This window comes from Capsicum annuum, chromosome 10 (genome assembly GCF_002878395.1).
Source record: "Capsicum annuum cultivar UCD-10X-F1 chromosome 10, UCD10Xv1.1, whole genome shotgun sequence".
Lineage (NCBI taxonomy): Eukaryota > Viridiplantae > Streptophyta > Magnoliopsida > Solanales > Solanaceae > Capsicum > Capsicum annuum.
In genome coordinates this window covers 172,813,891-172,835,357 of record NC_061120.1, presented here as the reverse complement: position 1 = coordinate 172,835,357, position 21,467 = coordinate 172,813,891, and the positions used below count along the sequence as shown (strand labels likewise).

Genomic DNA, 21,467 nt, shown 5'->3' with positions numbered 1-21,467 from the left:
GTAAAATTAAATTAAGTCTCAATTTTTCATCACTATAATCAACGTAATTGTTTGACTTCTAATTGTAAAAGATTGATTCAATCTATATTACAGTTAAATTGAGTTTCAATTTATCACGACTATGATCAACATAAATATTTGACTTTTTAATTTTTTTTTTTATAACCATGATATCCGGGTCAGCTTGCGCGCACCAATTAATGTTAGGATTGGATTGTATCTTAATTTGTCTTTATCGACTATAGTCAACATAAATGGTTGACTTTTAATTGGAAAATGTTGATTGAATCTATGTTAGGATTGAATTGAATTTCATTTTGTCATGATTATAATCAACATAAATGGTTAACTTCTACTTGAAAAATATTGATTCAATCTCTGTTAGGATCAAATCGAGTCTCAATCTATCACGACTATAGTCAAAATAAAAAGATTGACTTCTAAATGGGAAATATTGATTCAATCTATGTTAAGATTGAATCATATGTCAATTTGTCACTATAGTCAACATAAATGGTTGACTTCTATTTAGAAAATGTTGATTCAGTATATACTAGGTTAAATCGAGTCTTAATTTGTGAATTTTATGACTCGCCAACACAAGTGATGACTTCTAGTAACTCAATTTCACTTCTTAAAACTTTTTATTGATGATGATGACGATGATGATGATGATTATAATAATAATTGACTTGATAATTTTTTGAGTTTAATTTTGATCAACTTTTTAAAATACTTTAGTGAAATAATATGAAAAATACTTTAAGGTTTTAGTTCACACTATTGTTGACTTTTAATAATTCAACTTCACTCTTATGTATATTTTAAAATTTTATTTTCATGAGATTAAGTGAATTTTTTTTAAAAAAATACAAGCTTTGAAATTTCTTTTGAGTTTAATTTTGACAATTATTGATATATATTTTATCGAAAATATATAAAAATACTTTAAATTTTTAGTCAACACAATTATTAACTTCTAAGAACTTAATTCACTTTTATGTATATTTTTCAAGTGAAAAACTTTTAGAAAATAGCGTACATTTCAGCAAATTGGAGGAACTCATAATCTAACTTCAAAATTATCATATTTAGTGAATGTATCAACCTAATTTATTTGATATAAGATATAAATACAACGAGAGCAGCTAAATGCAACCTTTTTCAATTTTTTTGTCTTTTCGTTTTCTTTTTTCTTTTTTTTCACTCTCTTTTATCTCTAACTTTTATTTCTCTTTCTTTTTCTTTTCTTTTCAATTATTTTATTTTTTTCATTTTTAGGTACTTTTTGGTCTCTTTTTTTCTTTTTCGCGTTTACCTTTTTTAAAAAAAATTATGTCTTTTTGGGTACTTTTTCCTTAGTTTTTTTTTTCTTTTGTGTGCTTTTCCTCCTTTTTGTTTTTTTTTTCCTATTTTCGTTTCATTCTTTTCACTTTTTTCCTCTCTTCTATCTCTAACTTTTATTTCTCTTTCTTTTTTTATTTTTTTTTATTTTTTTTATTTTTTTTTTCTTTTCTCCTTTTTTGTTCTATTTTATGTTTTTTTTTTTGTATTTTTTTTAAAATATGGCTACGTCGAGCATAAATCATGAATGACAATGAAAATAACACAATCACTTATTGTATTCGCACCATCATTTACATTTTTCTATTCATTGATGCAATTTATTTGTATTTCTATTTTATAGTTCGCACTTGTATGGATGCACTTAATTGGAAAGAAAGATAATGAATTGTAACTCCTTTCATTCCCTCTTCTATTACTATTAGGTACCGTTTGAATTGTAATTAATTAAAACTTAGGCTAAATAAGGTAATTAAGAGTTTATGTTTGTTCAGTTATGTAGTTGTTTTTTTTAATATTTATTTTTTATGAGATAAATAAGAAATAAAATAAACAATATATAGAAAAAATATTCGACTTCAATTTTTACAAGATAATTAATTTTCTTAGATAAAATAATTATGAAAATACTTTATAATTTTAGTGAAACAACACAAAAATACTTTCAAAATATTAAATATAATTTAACTAAATAAATTTATATTTTATCGCGGTTTTCTAATTTCGGAGTTGTGATTCAATGATTATAAATTTTTTGACCAGTTTATTAGAATAACATTATGTGACGATCCCAATAATTTTTATTTATTTACTTAATCTTTGCATACAATTGAATTTTCAGTCGAACCTATATACACTCAACATGCGAGTTATTTAGAGTCAAGATAAAAATTACACTAAATTTTTTAAGTCAAACTTAATTAATTTACAGTTGAAATATCACGTTGATAACTATCAATTGAATTGCTATTTAAAGGCGATTTTCTTTTGTTTGTAAACAAAATAAAAATGAATTTAACTTTAAAAGTAATCATATTTGGATTTATGCTGACTATAAATTTAGCGACTGAACCATCACTATTTTTAATTCCAAAAATTTCATTCATGATTTCTCTTAAATATTTTTGTTATATTGGATTCTATTTTTTAAAAAAAAAGTTTATAGGAGGAATTTTGTAGATTAGATATATGAAGGATTCAAAAGAAAAAAAAAATTTAAAAGTTAAAAAATTTGTATAGTAAAATAATTAAAGAGATAGAAGTATTGGAAGAAAAAAAAAATATATATAATACAACTAAAAAATGATGATTAAAAGATTTCAAATTAGATCAGTGAGCTTAGAATAAGTAATGAAAAAGTAGAATGAAAAAGTAAAAATATAAGAAATAAATATGAAAGAATAATAAAAAATAATAAAAAATTGAAATAAGAAAAATATGAAATAATAATAAAAAATAAAAAATAAAAGTCAAAGTGATTTTGTTTTTCAAGGAAAAAATAAATTGATTAAGTACTTAAAATAGGTTGTTTTGCATTTTGAATGAAAAGATGGTGATGTTGGAGCCAAAGAGCAAATAGTCTTTTTACAATTTTTGAGTCATTCAGTCAGATACTCTTCGACTCATTTAGCAGCACCCTTAATTAAATACCTAGTTGACGATCAGATTACTGTTTAGCAATGATTAGGTAACATGCTCACTCAATTAGGTCCCTGTCTTAAAAGGTAAAAACTAACTATCATGCCACAAATAAATATGAAGGTGCAATTAATCTGTCAAATGTGAAATTCAAACTTTGCTGCTCTCTGCAAGTATGCCAACAAGAAACTCTTTCTTTACTTTAAAGAGGCGGTTCCTCATTAAATTACAAGGAAAGTTCATTAAAAATAATACTTAGAACTCAAGTAGTCCAACGTTAATAATGACAAACTAAGTGTTATTCCACAAACCAAATTTAGGAAAAGACAGAATTTACTCATATCTTCTCAGATAGAAAAATTATTTTTAATAGATTCTCAATTAAAAAAATTAAAAATATGTTTGACAAATACAAAAGCAAAGATTATGGTGGTAAAATAATATTAAAGAAAAAAAATACTAACAACTAAAATAGTAAAGATAACCTAAGTTAAAAAAAAAAAAATGAGTAGTAATACAATTAAGGAATAGGATAGTAATAGAACAACAATTGTCATATTAATAGTAAGAGGAAACAGATTAGCTGTTCTCTGGGGCGAATCTATGTAGGTGGATTGGGGTGTCACGGCATCCGTACTTCTCGATTGAAATTTTGTATATTTATATGTATATTTGTATATATGTATCAGTTAGCGTATAATTATTATGCTTGGCACCCACACTACAAAGTGAGTTAACGGTGCAAGTGGTTGAGACGATTGGGTTTTACCCAGTAGCGCGGGTTCGAACCTAGCTTAGGACTCTTTTTTAGCATTATACTTTTTACTTTTTCATTAAAAAAACGAACCCAACTTAGGACTCTTTTTTAAATTAATTTTTTAGCATTATACTTTCTGCTTTCTCATTAAAAAATAAAATGCAGTTATGTAGAGTAGAACCCTTGACCTCTTTTAATAAAACCCTTAATGACACCAACTAGGCAAGCCTTCATGCTATACCAACTTTTGTTGATATATATAATTATAGTTTACTTTGTGAATATTGACTCTGCTATCCTAAAATATTGTACGGAGTATACGTTATTGTTCAAAATAGGGTGGCACCCGGAGGTTCCAAATTGTGGATCTACCTCTGGTTGTTCTAAGCTCGAACCATGCTTTGAGAGATAAAGAGAAGGAAAATACTGATATCTAAGGAACCTTGTAGGAGGGCTCTGTATTAGGGGTGGACATGGTATGGTATATATCGAATCGAAATTTTTAATACCGTGATTTTTGGTATTATGGTATTTGGTATGATATATGATATACATTTTAATTTTTTTTAGTATATGGTATGGTATACGGTATTTACAAATTACATACCGAAATACCGAAGTATATATAGTTACATAAGTAACTTTTATATATATATATATATACAAAAAATAAAAACTTAGTATTAGTATAAAAATATTTAGACTTTGAAACTTTCGCTACTCTATCTTGATTGAAATATCTTTTTGGTGTAATTGACTAATAAAATGAATTATTTGTATTTTTTTTTCAATATTTCTAGATGTGTAATGCATTTTTATGATACAATTAAGAGATGTTTTTGAAAAGTCGAAATAATAATACTCTAGTATAAGAGTATATATTGTTAAAGTTAACAAACTATGGTTACCGATTGCCATACCGTAAAATATCGAAACCAAACGTCAAAATATCAAACCATACCGAATTAATATGATATAGTAATGGTATAATATTTAAAAAAAAAAACAAATACCAAAATTACCGTACCGAAATTTTAAATATCTTACTATATCATACCATGTCCACCCCTACTCTGTATAGCATTTTAATACCTTAAAAAATATCAGACCAATAACATCACTACAAATTACAATGACTTATAGACTTATTTTGCTAGGAAAAACTCAAGTGACATTTTTAAAAGGGAAAATCTGACTAGATTGCCCCTGTTCTAGAAGAGGAAGCATATAGCTAGCACTTTGAACCATGCCTATCAACGGTGAAAGGTAGCCCTAGAGTGAGTTCTCCGAGATAAAATTGTTTGATTATCTCCAAACTTTCTATTTTAATTCTCGATCTTCATTTTATTAATGATCATTTTCTTGGTGAGCTGAAAATGTACATATTTAATTACCTTTCCTCAATTTTTTTCTATCTACTTTTACCTCTCCTTAAGCTTAATAATGTTAGCCCTCTCACACCTTCTCATTGAGGCATCTGTGTTCTTTCTCTTTATATATTTAAATTATTTCAATCTTGCTTTCTGCATCTTGTTCACCACTTTATTACTCTAATTTTTACTTGTGTATCTTCGTTTTCAATATGTCAACACATTCATCTAAGTACTTTCATCTCTAGTACATTCATCCTCTGTGTGAATTTTTTAGCAGTAAAATGAGTTAATATGTGGCATTGCACATACGAATCTTTTATATTTTTTTTCCACTAACCTATTCAATTTACTACTCAATATTTTGTTCAGTATATGGCCAAAAAAAAATCTTTTCCATAAGGAGGTAATTAATCATTTTAAACTTGTAAATAGATTTTTTTTTCTTTTTTGCAATTAAATCCTTCTCTGTTAAATAAAGTCAACTCCTTCCGTCCAACTTGAACCCAAGAGAACTGCAACAATTTGTTTTTTCTCTAGAAATTCAATCCTTTAATTAACTTTTTAAAATCCTTTAATAGTCCAATGAAAAAGAATTCCCTCCCCCTCCTCCGCCCCGTCATCACCACCATAATTAATTTCTACTATCTCTGTTTAAAAAAGAATGATCTACTTTTTTTTAATATTTTAATTTCAACTTCCCACATGACATGTTTAGGATCACAAGATTAAAAGACATTTTGGTACATTTTACACAAATTTAAATATGTTATGAAAGGTTGAAATATGTAAATTAATGGTGGTGCAAGAAATATATATTAGGATATGCTATTAATCAGCTTGTATTATATTATTATATTTTTATATTTCATGTAAAGATAATTTATTATATTAATAAAATCTTTATTTGAATAGATCATAGTTAATATATGTGTCATTTACTTATATAGTAGATAATTTTGTGTATGAAGTATTTTAACTCATGCACCAAAGATTAAAATTGTCGGTCCTTATAAGTAATAAATTAATGTTCACAATCAAAGATGAGGTAGGACAAACAACTTGATGATTGTAACACAAGATTAACTATAATTTGATCTTAATTATGAGAGTGGTAATATTTCGACTTCTTGTGCTAATGCATTTCGTATGTATTGAACAGACCAGTAAGAGATACTATTTATTTATGTTTTGAATATTAATAAATAACTTATCCAGACCATTGCGTGCACTTATACTCTTGATCTTGATATAATTATTATGATCTATGTGGTTTGATTTATTGTTGTAATCTATTAAAAGGTGAGACTCTTTTATGAGTCAATATATATTCATAATAGATTGGATGATGGCAAATTACTTAGTGAAATATGAATTAGTTAATAGAACCATATCTCGAACATGAGATAGAAGACACCTCTTTATGGTTGCTTATAAGTTTTCACGTGAAAACCCTGCAGGTGGATCTTATATCTGTCATATGAAATAAGTTAAGCATTATAAATAAAGGATTAAATTAATCAATGAGCTAAAATTTTCAGAGAATTTAATTTAATTGATTGGTGTCGGTAATTCTAAAATGGAGAGTTAAATAAGATGTAATGATAGATTTTGAAATTAACCGATGAGTGCAATTATAGATTTTTAGTGGAATAATTTATAATTTATTATGATATGATAATTCTTTCATCGCCAAATTAATATCATAATTGGAATCCTCAGTTAAACAATCTGTGGTTCCTACTATTCTGATTAACTAATCAAATTTGAAAAAGAAAAAGAGTAATAGAAGAGGTAATATTTACTGATCTTTTGTAAATAAGGAATAAAAGAATTAAAAATCAATTTTGGCATTGTAACAAATTTAAAGCTGAAAAATATTTTGACATTAAATGGTGTATTAAGGCTAAAATCATTTTATGGCTTTAAGGTCATAATAAAGAGCCAAAATGTTTGTCTCCCGTCCTTCCTTATCCAGTTGAAAGTGGGAATAAGTAGAGACTGATTTCTGATTCAATCATCCTTCTCCAATTCCAAAATATTTGCCCACACAAAGTTGATTAATAAAGTTAATCAGAAAGTAGTAAAAGGCAGCAGACTTATCAAACAAGGTATTGAGCGAGTTGTGTGAAAGCTTCAAGGGGTAAGTTTTCTGATTTTAGTTTTGTTATGTTATCTAGATACTATGTAAGTTATATTAATCTTGTAGATTTTCGTTGTGTATGTTCTAACAATATATAACTTAAATTCTCGTTGAATTGCTTTTTTGGAGCTTATAATATTGCATGATCGGTGTTATTACTACTTTTTTGAAAAAAGAAATGGGGACAGGATAGAAACGACACTTCAAATTAAACTATTTTTATGAAAATGACCATGAAATTTAAATTCCACTTTCTAGCCGTTTCAATTTTCTGGCCTATTTTATACCGTTTCTACACTCCTTTTATATAATTTCTATACATATCTTATATATATAAATATTTCATACGAAAATTATGCAGTTTTGATATACAATTTATACAATAATTATACATATTTTTTACACATTTTATGCAACAATTATATAAATTTGATACACTTTCTCTATATATATATATTTATATATTTTATACATATACATATTTGATACATATATCTTATATGAATATGTATGTTATATAACAATTATATCATTTTTATATAATTATATTTAATTATTATTTTAAAATAATAAAAAAAAAGAGAATATTTTTTTAGTTAAAAAATTTATAGCAAAAAAAAAAAACTGAAATATTTTTAAAAAAGTCGAATGACCCAAGTTGAAAACGGTATCAATATTGTATATGGACTGTATCAATATTATATATTAACTGTATCTGAACTACGTGGGCCAAAATGACCCAAAATAGAAAATGACTATAAAGTGAAAATAGTATATCCGACTGACCACTTTTTGAAAAGATATCAAACTTGGGCTATTTATTTTAAAAAGTATTATAGAATGTTCTTTTCTCCAAAAGAATTGCGATTCAGAGAATTGATATATTTAGTAGGCCACTTATATTTTATTTTATTTTTTGATTTTATGGACTTTTCAAAAAAATCCTTACTTTTATACAGTAAAATTTTGAAAGAATTATTCATTTTGTAATTAACGGTTAAGAGATCATAATTTCTCAAAAGTCTAACTCTCATATTGAAATTCGATTAAATTTAAATTTATGTATATTAAATATTAACTTGTTTCTAAGGCAACCCTCTAATAGAACAATCCCACTACAATGGGTGTTGATTTTGTTTTCCCTACTTGTTCATTAAGTTAAATGGCTGTTTTAAGATATTATCAATCCAAATACTGTCACAATGCATCACTCTTCTTATTATTGGATTATCCACAACATGTGCTCCACAACATTATCATAAAAAATAACCTTAGTCGGTATATTCTGAAAAGGATTACTCAATTTGTACCATCATTTCCACTATACATTGAACAAACCATTTATTTTTAAAATATAAAGTTGAAGTTCCTAGGTCAAGAAAGCTACTAGCTTTCTTTTTAAATTGGCATTTGAAACTTATAATTGAGTGAAAAAGACTTATGTTCATAAAGAAAAAAATGTCGGTAAATCAAGTACGAAAAAACCTGAAAGATAATATTAAAGAAATATATTTTTCCTGGCGTGTGTGTGTGTGTTTGCTCTTTCTAATAGCTGTGGTATTTGACTTTGCTTGTTCTATAGTGCAGCCATAGCCGCCCCTTCTCACCGTTGCTAAATAGATTTTCCCCTTTTAGGTTTAGATTTTTATATATTATTTTTTTTGTTTGTACATTATAAAAGAGATATTTCAATGAAAATTACATTTTTAACGTATCATTTGGTGTTTATATCTTAACATATTCCTGACTTAAATTTTAATAGGTCTAATTTTTAAATTTTTCATATTAAAATTTTAAATTTATTATACTGTTAAAATTATGAATTCTACTCTAATAATTATTCAAAATTTAATAATTATGAGCGGTCTTTCGAAAACAGCTTCTTTATCGAGCTAGTGGTAAAATTCGACGTTTCCTTTACATCTCTAAACATCACTTGTAAAATTTTACTTTATATATTGTTATTTTGTTATACTCCATATCAAAACTCAAAAGCAGGGCATACTACTTTTTTTGTTTTGTTATACTCCATATCAAAACTCAAAAGCAGGGCATACTACTTTTTTTGTTCTTTCTCATGCTTTTCTTTCTAATTCCTTTTTTTTCTTTGCCAAGATATACTATAAGGTTTTACTAGAATTGGAATAACTTACTCCCTCCATTTTATTTTACTTATTCCAATTTGATATTTTATATTAATTAAAAAATAATAATTAATAGCATGACTATTTTACCATATTATCCCTATTAAATGATGTTTATATTTTAATTTGGAGAAAAAATAATTAATATTAAGGATAAAAAAAGAAAAAAAATTATCTTGTCTTGATTAATGAAAAATGACAAGTAAAATGAGAAATCAAATTAGAAAATTTGGAACGAGTAAAATGGAACGGAGTGAATACTTGTTTCTGGGAGGGTTTCCATTGTATGCATATTCAATTCCTTAAAATATAACCATTAGAGTTGGCATGGTGATTCAGCGCCATGTCCCTTAAGCAAGAGCTCGGGGGTTCAATCCTCGCCTCTGGCGAATGAAGCAAACTCTGTGGCCAGTTCCCTACCACTTAGTGCGCTGACAGAGGAACGGAGAATTAGTCTCATGGCTGCCGACTGTGGGTATACCTTGGAAAACCAAAAAAATTCCTTAAAATATAGCACCAATAAAGACATAGAAGAGTTATTACGTGAAATTTATCATCTGTTTGTATCTATTCAACATTCTTCTTTTCTTTTTCTTTTTAAAGGAGAATAATATTATATCATTAACCAGGATCATTACAAAACACTGGATTGATCCAAAAGATTTATTTTGAGTTTTGCACAATTAACACACTAATTATGTGATATTTTTTGGGGTCACTAAATTGTGGGATAAAAAGAATATTACTCCTACCCAATTAGTGTTAATTGTGCAAGACGCAAAATAGATTTTTTCAATTCATTGGGATCATGATGCGTCATGTTCGAAGTAAAGTTGAAACTTGCAACACTAACACTATAATGATTCTAATAAAATTAATCTGCAACGCTAACAACTATGATGCTTCTTATAAAAGTAATTTTTAACTGTAGTACTTCATAATCATAAATACTAGTTTACGAGAGGTATGAATTTCTCCATATAGCGAAAGCAAATTTGGAGACACGATGACTCATGTATCGATCATTGAAAATTCTGACAAAGCGGATGAAGTCTTTTTATCCACAGTCTAGATATTCTTTAAGGATGGTGTTAGGATCGGAAATTTAAAATTATATAAAATTTAGCTAAGCAAATGATATAATGACAATAAGAAAGACGACAACAGCCGTAAATTGAGGGGAAAAGGAGGTATGTGGATCTAATGTGATTCGGTCAATTTGACCGATGTCCACAACCAAAAGAAGCATGTTTACTACAACAACAAATACACAAACAAGAGTATACAAAAATAGAGACGATACTCTAATGATCCCCAATATATATCCCAAGAGTATAACCTCACAATTCACTCACAAAAAGAGGTTTGCACAAAGTGTTTCCTAACAACTACTCTAGCAGATATGCAGAGAACTCTATTAAAAAGCACATTGAATTTGAGTTTCTAACAAAAAATGGAATGATCCAAAGAGAGTATAAAATTAGAGATGACACTCTAATTATCTCAAAATATATTTCAAGAGAATAACCTCACAAATATCACTCTAAAAAATAGATTCACGCGTAATATTTCTCAATACTAACTCTATCGGATATATAAAATTATTCTATATTACTATCAAAAAGTTGGATGATTAATGTGAAAAAATAACTCTCCTTTTATAGGAGCAATACTTGGCTCCAAGTTTATAATAGAGAAAATAATAAATGATCAAATTTTCTCTATCACATAATAATATATTGGCTCCAAGAAATATATGTGACAATGTAAATTAGCACATGTCAAATAAAGACACATCTTACAAATCTTTATTTTGGCCTGATTTGGATAGCATAGCAATTTTGCTCCACCTCTCAAAAAGCCCCAATGGGCCTATGTCACAAATTGATGACGCCAAAATCAGATAAATTTGATTTGTAGTAACATCTGCAACAGTTGATGATCCCAACATAGTACAGGAAACTCCATCTCCAACAAAATTATATGTAGAAAATAAGTCCCTGTTAGAAGACATATAACGCAAACAATTTGAATCAACAAGCCTCTCCTCAATAGATCCAAAATTATTCTCAACAAAAATCTTCATTTGAGTCATCTTGACTGTTGAAACTAACCCGATTAAATTCAGCTTTGATATCACTTTATTAGGATTGGCAATCTGGGATAGTGCGAAATTTGGCTAAGCAAATGACATAAATGAAAATAAGAAAGACAATAACAACTGTAAGTTGGAACAAAAAAAAGAGATACGCAAATTTAACGTGTCTCGATCAATTTTATCTATGTCCACAACAAAATGAACAAGTTTACTATACAATCAATACAAAAACGAAAGAGTACAAAATTAGAGAAACTCTAATTATCCCCAAAATATTTTTCAAAGAATAACATCATAATTCACTCACAAAAAAAGGCTCACAGAAAGTGTTTTCCAACACTACTCTAGTGGATGTACACAAAACTTTCTATTACAAAGAACACTCAATATGAGTTTCTAACAAAGTGTGGATTGTTCCAAAAGTTTTTTTTGAGTTTTGCACAATTAACACACTAATTATGTGAGATTTTGGGGGGTCACTAAATTGTGAGATAAAAAAAATATTACACAATTAATGTTAATTGTGCAAGACACAAAATGAATTTTTTCAATTCATACGGGTCATGGTGTGCCATGTTCGAAGCAAAGTTGAAACTTACAACACTAACACTATGATGCTTCTAATAAAACTAGATGTTGGAGGCTTGTGCTTGCATTTTGGGTTAAATATTGTATAGATTTATACAAAAATTTAAATTTTTAAAGTTATTGTTTAAGTAGATTTTGATTCATCTATAACATAAGATTGGAACTGCAACATAGGCTTCCTTTATAACAATTACAAAATAGGTTGAATTTTATAGATGTCTGATATTTACAGTACGTTGTTCATATATAGTACATATTTGTGAATAACAACTTTACTGATGACACCAGGACTTACATTACAAAACTAATATCAAGCTATAATAAACATAGAAATTAAAGATTTCAAGTTTGTTTAACGAATCCAATTCTTTGTAATGACCTAAAAATTTGATAAAATATGTTAAATTTGTGAGTTTGTGTGATGTGACTGTTTTATCCCTCTCCGTAGTTGCATTATAGTATTTTTGGAGTGTGGGGTGATTGACATAGTTCCAGATGCATTTTGGTACCATTTATGCGATATTGTGATTTTTTTATTGTTTCAAGAACGTTATTTTAGGCTAGCTAGATCTTTGGTTCGGGTCCTATTGCAACCAAACTCATTTCGACCTATTGGTCGGAAAGTTGGAAATTGAAAATATGGGTATGGGACTCACATTTGATCGAAGTGACCTCGGATGAAAAATTCGACTTCTCCAGCAGATCTGGAATATCGATTTTAGGATGTTAGCATGTTTGGTATGATTTTACGGCTTTTAAATCTCATTTCGATCCTTAATTTGGAAAATTATAATTTCAAATTTTGGAGGTCAACTTTTTGAAAATGATTTTTTTTTTTTTGAAAAAATGACTTTGCTAATGCGTTCAAAACGTCGAAAAGTTAGTGTGATTTGCATATATCGGACTCCAAACGAATTTCGAACACCCATCGAAGTCTAGATTGACTTGAGAAAAACAGGTTTTCAGCTATATTTGTGCAGAAAAATCTACAATAATAATAGCAATTTTGGACCTATTTTTGCTTATTTTTTATCTTGCCTCTTGGGAGCTAAACCTTAAAATAGTGTGGGAGCTTAAAAGTGAAGCTCGTGGGAGTTTGGGAATCTAGATTAACATAAATTTCTTGATTTTATTACGGATTTAAATTAAGAATTCGCCCTTTTCTTAGTAATTTCTTGATTAATTTCTCAAAAATCTTAAAGATTGATTTTAAACCTCCATTTCACTCCTTTTCACTTAAATAATATTTTTATCTTATAATTACTAGTTTTTCATCAATTTAACCTTCAAAACAACTCCGATTTTTTATTTTAATCCGAATTTCAAAGATTTTATCCGGTAAAACTCAAAAATGATTTTTCGTCAATTTGAACCTCGTTTTTTACTCGATATGACTTGAGTTTTCAGATGTAGGTTCCCCAAAACTATGGGGAACATATTTTTAAAATAAAGTTTTGATTTGCCCTTTTTTTTTCGAAAATTCGTTTCGGGGGTTCCATTTTGACCCAAAACCAAAAGTAGTCAACATGGGTGTTGTTGGTGTTGTTTTGACACATAGATTTCATATTTGATATTTTAAGTAAAGTTCGAGATCGTTCATGAAAAGTAAGGTCATGGGTTCAAAGTATAACGGACCGGTTTCGACTTTTGAGAAGGTTATGACTTAGCTCTTTCAGACTGGCTGGGTAGTAAATAATAGTACAAAATACATTTTAAGGGTGGGAACTAATCATGAATAATGATTATCTATGTGTTGTGCCCGTGTGGAGCCTATATGTGATGTAATTGTCGAAATTGAGATATTATGTGATATGTGTGACTATGCAGAGTCCTATGTGATGTTGATAGCCCTAAATACATATAAATAATTATACTGTATTATTGAAATGCCTAATATGATATCATTGGTGTATTGTGATATATTTATACTTGTTGGTGCATGAGATCTGTGGAAATTCATGGATGAAACGAAAATAATTAGTAGACATTGATTCATATGGTTGTGGAAATGTATCATTGTGGTTGGTTGTGGAACTATATCATGTGGTTGGTTGTGAAAATACTCTTTGTGGTTGGTTGTGAGTATTACATCCTCATATCATACTCATTCATGAAACATTGGTACCACCGTGACAACACCTGAGTAACACTAGCAATACCTTTTTAAAACTCTTTTCGAGGGATCTGTCAGGGAGGAGATATTCTAACATCTTATAAAACTCTTTCCGAGGAATGTGCTGGAAGGGAGATATGTGGATTGTATATGGGTTGACGAACCCCCCATGGGTTTTATGTCGAGAAGCTTTAGCTCCATAGGTGTATACAGAGATTGTGCTATGATCCCGGAGGTTGTGCGACGACCTCGTGCATCAACATCATCATCATCGTATATATTACACTTACTTTATTGTGTTTATGTTGTGTTGTATTGTCATATTGACTTGTCATCTATGAATTTGTCTTACCTTCCTTTGTTTGTATTTGATGATCTTGTATCTACATATTCTCCCTTGTTCTACTTATATGTGACATAATGTATACCTGTGTTCTATATCTTGGTGTGTTGTAATATATTCGAACTGTTAGTGCAAGCGGTATGGGATACCGTTGTGGGATATTTTCTGATTGCAGGTGATATGCCCTTAATGTGTATTTTATATACTTTATTTTCTACTTTGCTTGATCGGCCTATGATACCTACTGAGTACAAGTGAATCGTACTCACTCCTAATTCACCCTTTCGATGCAGTTTTAAGTTCAAGTGCGCCTCAAATTGGTTGATTTTGAGCACCTTCAGATTTCTCAAGGTAGCGGTTGGACATTCATACGTCCGGAGTTCACCTCCATTTTTTTGCATTAGTTATGTCTTTATTAGTGTTCGGAGATAAATATTTTCCTTTGTGGTTGATTTTTTGATGTATTTTACTTCAAAATTATATTAGTAGTTCTTATACTGTTGGCACCAGATTTTGGAAGCTATGGCTGCATGTGTTATTTTATTTTTTCCGCTTTTATTATATCACAGTAGTTCAACTTCATGCTAAAAGCCTTACCTTGGGGGCATTTCTATCTTTTTCCCCTTTGTGTATCAGTTTGGGCAATAACCAAAACACCACTACAACCAATCAATCAAATAGATAAAATAGTGAGTAACACTTAATCAAAGAAACAAAACTAACTGAGCAAATGGCTTTCGTTGGTTCAAAGATACCGACTCCGCATAAAGATGAAGTGTTGGGTTGGGTATCGAGATACAACAACAATCATCATGATACAACGAACCTCTTCAGCAGTGGGTCGGTCCTTGGGGTTGAAAGCAAGTAACCTTTAAAGAGGTTTAGGGACAAAGGATCGGCATTTGAAAAATTTTGGGCAAAAAAAACAAGTTTTCTTTCTCGTGCTAGTTAGCTTTCTCCTAGCCTTGTCATTACGCAGCTGTAACAGCCACAAAAAGTACTAATGAGAAAAAGTTGTTTTGAGGAAAAAATGGTCAAAAATTTAAATATGATTTTAAACACGTTCATACACGAGAAATTGTATCCATTGAAGGCGTTCCAAGCAGATCAGTCATTAAATTCAGTTGGTGAACTATATTTTTTCTAGGAAAAAGCGGCTTCCCAGTGAGAACTTCAGCAAAAATGCAGCCTATGCTCCATATATCAATTGCAGGGGTATACTGCAAGCAATTACCATTAAAATTTGTATAGATGATAAAAGTTTTAGAAGAACAAAACAAATAGTGAAGAAATTACACTTAAAGAGGGGTCAATTATTACATCATCAAATGAGATGTCTGCGTGAAAATAAGACAATTGCATAATACCCAGAGCAGAAAATGAAAACTTTACAACAACAACAACATACCCAGTGTAGGTAGAGTGTACGCAGACCATCCCACTACCTCAAAAGAAATAGAGAGGCTGTTTCCGATAGACCCCCAGCTTAGGACCAATAACAGTATAACAAATACAAAAAGTAAGTGGATACAAACTAGTATGGTACACAAAACAAACTAATAGTATAACAAACACAAAAGATAAGTGCATAATAAACTAGTATGGGATGCAAAAAACCCAACACCACTAACCCCAAAAACTACAGCCCCAACACTACGAACCAGAAACTCCAGACCCAAAGGAGCACTCCCCTATTACTATCGCCGCGCTCCCACCCCCTAACTCTCTACCCTAATCCACGTCCTCCACACCTTCCTATCAAGGGTCATGTCCTCTGAAAGCTGTAATTGCTCCATATCATGCCTAATCACCTCCCTCCAATATTTCTTCGATCTACCTCTAGCCCGCTCAAAACCATCCATAGCCAGAGTCTCATACCTCCGCACTGGAGCATCAGGGCCCCTCCTCATAATATGCCCGAACCAACATAGCCTCACTTCTCGCAACTTATCCTCCACCGAGGCAACTCTCACCTTCTCCCGAATAATCTTATTCCTCACCCTATCTTTCCTGGTATGTCCACATATCCATCGCAATATTCGCATCTCCGCCACCTTCACATTTTGGATGTGGGAGTTCTTAACTGGCCAACACTCCGCTCCATACAGTATAGCCGTCCGGACTACCACTCTATAGCACTTACCTTTAAGCTTCGGGGGCACCTTCTTATCATAAAGGACTCCCAAAGAGAGCCTCCACTTCAACCACCCTGCCTCAATACGATACGTGACATCCTCGTCAATCTCACCATTACCCTGAATTATACCCCAGATACTTGAAACTCTCCCTCTTCTGGATGGCCTGAGAGTCTAGTTTCACAACCACTCCATCTTCTTGCGACCTATTACTGAACTTACACTCCAAGTGCTCCGTTTTTATTCTACTTAACTGAAAATCTTTAGATTCAAGCATCTGTCTCCAAACCTCCAACTTATCATTAACTTCACCCCGAGTCTCGTCGATCAGAAACACATCATCTGCAAATAACATACACCAAGGCACCTCCCCTTGAATATGTCGCGTTAAAACATCCATCACCAAGGTAAATAGAAGCGGGTTAAGAGTCGATCCCTGGTGCAATCCTATCAAAACTGTGAAGTGCTCCGAATCCCTACATACCGTCCTCACACGAGTCTTCGCACCATCATACATATCCTGAATCGATCTAATATACGCCACAGGTACCCCTCTAGCCTCCAAGCACCTCCACAGAATCTCCCTGGAAACTCTGTCATATGCCTTCTCTAGATCAATAAACACCATGTGCAAGTCCTTCTTCCTCTCTTGAACCTGCTCCACTAATCTCCTCACAAGGAGAATGGCCTCAGTGGCCGAGCGACCAAGCATGAAACCGAACTGATTCTCAGAGATCGTCACGATCCTCCTCATCCGCAACTTTACCACCCTTTCCCAAACCTTCATAGTATGACTCAACAACTTAATACCTTTATAGTTGTTACAATTTTGAATGTCTCCCTTTTTCTTATACTTGGAATAATCATGCCCCACCTCCATGCTTAAGGCATCTTAGCAGCTCTAAAAATAATGTTAAACAGCCTTGTCAACCACTCCAGACCTGCCCCGCTAGTGCTCTTTCAAAAGTCTACTGGAATCTCGTCTGGCCCCGTCGCCCTACCCCACCGCATCCTGCGAATAGCTTCCTTGACTTCCTTAACCTCGATGCGCCTACAATAACTATAATCGCGACCCTCTTCAGATATCTTCAAGTCTCCCAACACAGAACCTTTGTCCCTCTCGTCGTTCAAAAGTTTATAAAAATAGGACTGCCATCTCTCCCTAATGAGGGCATCCTCAACCAATACTATACCATCCTCTCCTTTGATACACTTCACTTAGTCAAGATCACGAGCCCTCCACTCCCTGGCCTTGGTCATCCTATACAACTTCTTATCTTCGTCTTTCTCCTCTAAAGTCGCATACAAACTCTCAAAAGTTGTTGTCTTAGCCGCCGTAACCGCTAACTTAGCCTCTCTTCTAGCAACCTTATACTCATCCTTATTCTTTTGTCTTTCCTCATCATCCTTGCTCCCAACCAACTTAGCATAAGCCACCTTCTTAGACTCTACCTTTCTCTTGATCTCTTCGTTCCACCACCAGTCTCCTCGATGTTTGCCAGATCGACCTCTCAAGACACCCAACACCCTCTAGCGGTCTCCCTAATGCAACTGGAAGTCATCTCCCACATATTATTTACCCCTCTCTACTCTCCCAAGCCCTCCTACTCTTCAACTTCTCTTCCATCTCCAAAGCACTAGCCAAAGTCAGGCTCCCCCACTTAATCGTGGGTCGCTCCTCCCTACTTCTCTTCTTTTTTCCCTTATTGATAACCAAGTCCATCACCAACAACCTATGTTAAGTCGAGAGATTCTCGCTAGGTATGACTTTACAGTCTTTACATACCGCTCTATCCCCTTTTCTAAGAAGCAAAAAGTCTATTTGAGTCTTGGCCACTGAACTATGAAATGTAATAAGGTGATCCTCCTTCTTCGGAAAGCTCGAATTTGTTATCCACAACCCAAAAGCCCTAGAAAAATCCATCAGAGAAGTTCCTCCTTCATTCCGCTCACCAAAACTGAAATCGCCATGCACATCATCATAACCTCTCGACAAATACCCAATATGCCTATTGAAATCCCCTCCCACGAAAAGCTAGAAAACGAAAACTTTAAACAGAAAAAATAGAAATAAATTGTGAAAGTAAAATGAAAGAACAAAAATTTCCATCATAGCTCAAGTATATACTCCTAATACCCATTATACAAATAATAATCCTAGAAAATTGTGAAAATTTTCAGCAATATCCAAACAAATACCTATTACATAAAATAGTAAAATATTGGAAGAAAATCCTCAACTTTTCATAGGGAAATGACCCAAAAAACAACCACATACTGAAGAAAACCCCTCAGATATTACTATCCAAATTAAATAATGACAACAATGACGAACATCCACTATACAAACAATAAAAAATTAGAAAAAATTCTTAGTTTTCACAGGGAAATGACCAACCTCATAGTGAAGAAAACCCTTCTTAAATTACTAACTAAATCAAAAAAATGAGAACAATGAAGAATACCCATCACAACAGCCAGCAAAAAAACACAAAGGACCGGTCAACTTTTGGCATAATTTTACCAAAATTTGGGGAAAAATCGTCAGCTTTTCACAGAAAAATGACCCCCCCCGGGCCCACCACCATAGTGAAAACCCCCTCAGAAATTCCTAATGACAATAACAAAGAAAATCCATTATAACAAACAACACAAGATTCGTTCCCTGCTAGAAGCAATCAATCAAAGAGATAAAACAGAAAGTAACATTTAACCAAAGCAACAAAACTAAAGCACACTAACTGAGCACATATCTTCTTTTGGGTATATAAATGTCAAAGATAAAGTGTAATTTAGATATACGCGTCTTGCACTTCTTCCTAGGTAAACATATATACACACATTAGAAAAAAGAAAAAGAGCCAGTACATACATAATTCACGTACATCGCAAGGTAGCAAGAAATCAAGCAGAAACAACAACTGTCTGAAAAATATAGTGCATGAATTTGAGCCTTATCTGCATACTCCTCCTTTGCTGCATCCAAGATATTTTCTACCAAAGAAACATCATCTTCTCGACAAAAAAAAATAAAAGAAGGATCAACATTTAGAGTTAGATTGGGAACAATATTTGGCCAATTCAGTATCGACGTGTCTTTTAATATAAAGGGAGTGATAGTTTAGGTATACAAATAGAACAATGGATAATTAAGGTATGAAACTCATGAAAACGTGATAGTTTAGGAAGGTAAAAGAAACAATGGATAGTTAAGGTGTGAAACTCGCAAAAAAAGTGAGTGTTTAGATGTTTTTACCAGTGATTCTAATTTTTATGGTGAAAGAAATATATATTTACCTCGAGTATCCCATGTCCGAAGCTACTTTCTCTATATGCACTATATTCAGATTGTTGATCCCAGCAAAAGCTGCCAACTGCTGGACCTGATGTAAAATTATAGGCACGGAATTCGACCAGAAATTTGTTTGGTGTGCTAGTTGGTTCAGGACATTTTTCAGGCTCATCAGCATATTCTATGGCCATCTTCTCTCGGTTTCCACCATCACCAATAGTTATATAAATTGGACCGCAAGGATCCAGTTTATAGTTATACATTCTGTTGATCCTTTTATAGGCATGAACCTATAGATTTCGTCAATTTATCAATATTTTTGATTCATAGATATGTGTTTATGACAAAATGACAAAATGACAAAATGAACATTCATTTCTGCACCTAGAATGGTACAGAGTAGTTTATGTGCTCTCGAATATCGGTATATTAGTTTTGTACTTACGTATCCATCGAAGATTAAATCCACACCATAATCGTACAACAACTCTTTCAGCGCTACCTTCATGCATTCAGCTTATCGATATTGTGCCGTGTAAGTAGAGTACCAAGGAGGATGCCAAGTGGCAACCAACCATGGAGTTACTGTGCTATTAACATTAGTCAGGTCCTTCCAACCACTTGTATTGATCATCTGTAATCATAAACTTACAAAATCATAATATTTTTACTAAATTTAGTAGAACCGCAAAGAAATGAAAACATGATAAAAACCAGTTGATAAATGATTTGAGATAATTTGTTGAAGTTGACTAAAAGCATAACAAAGGGGAAAGACTTACAAAATTGAAGATGGGTTGAACTTTAGTTTACCTGATTTATTATAGGTGACATGTCCCTCGAGCATGATGAAGTACGCCTCCCGCATTAAAAGAATAGTAAAATGGCAATGATGATGCACTTTCAACGATAGGCTGCAAATGTTGGAATCATGTATTATTACTTTACTCGAGATGTGTAAAGAAAAATTTTGAATGGGAAAAAAGGATTTAGGTTCTCAGCTTCCCCAATAGTTCCACGGAGGTTGATATGTCTCATGTATTGAAGTATTGAGAATGAGCAAGAATAGCAATCTGAACCAGTTCCATTTGTAAGATACAAGTTAGCATACGTAACATCTCCCACTAATAAAACAAGATTTGGATTGTTCCCCTTCAAATGGATAATAGTGGAAGTGGTATTGTATTTAACCCCGCAGCATGAAAATTTTCATCAATGTTTCAAACCAAAATTATCAAGGAAATTTATCTTTTTGCAATTTCAAGAATGCTCGAGTGTGGTCAAGCCAAGGTCAATTTGGGTAACATTATATTCATCCTCTAATTTTGAGTGTTTTTTATTTTTAATAAAATCAAAATATTTATTTTATCCCAATAAATTTTTTAAAAAATAAATTTGTACATAATTTTGTCATTTTAAGTAGCGATTATATATTATTATATTCAGTTATATGAGATTATATAATTTTATTATTTAAATATTTATTCTATGAAATATCGGAT

The 21,467-nt window shown here is 31.3% G+C and overlaps 1 pseudogene; it reads right to left on the bottom strand.

The window, feature by feature from the left end:
- Positions 1–11,194: 11,194 nt before the first annotated feature.
- On the bottom strand, positions 11,195–21,165 carry LOC107845018 (annotated as a pseudogene).
- Between the last annotated feature and the right edge of the window lie 302 nt (positions 21,166–21,467).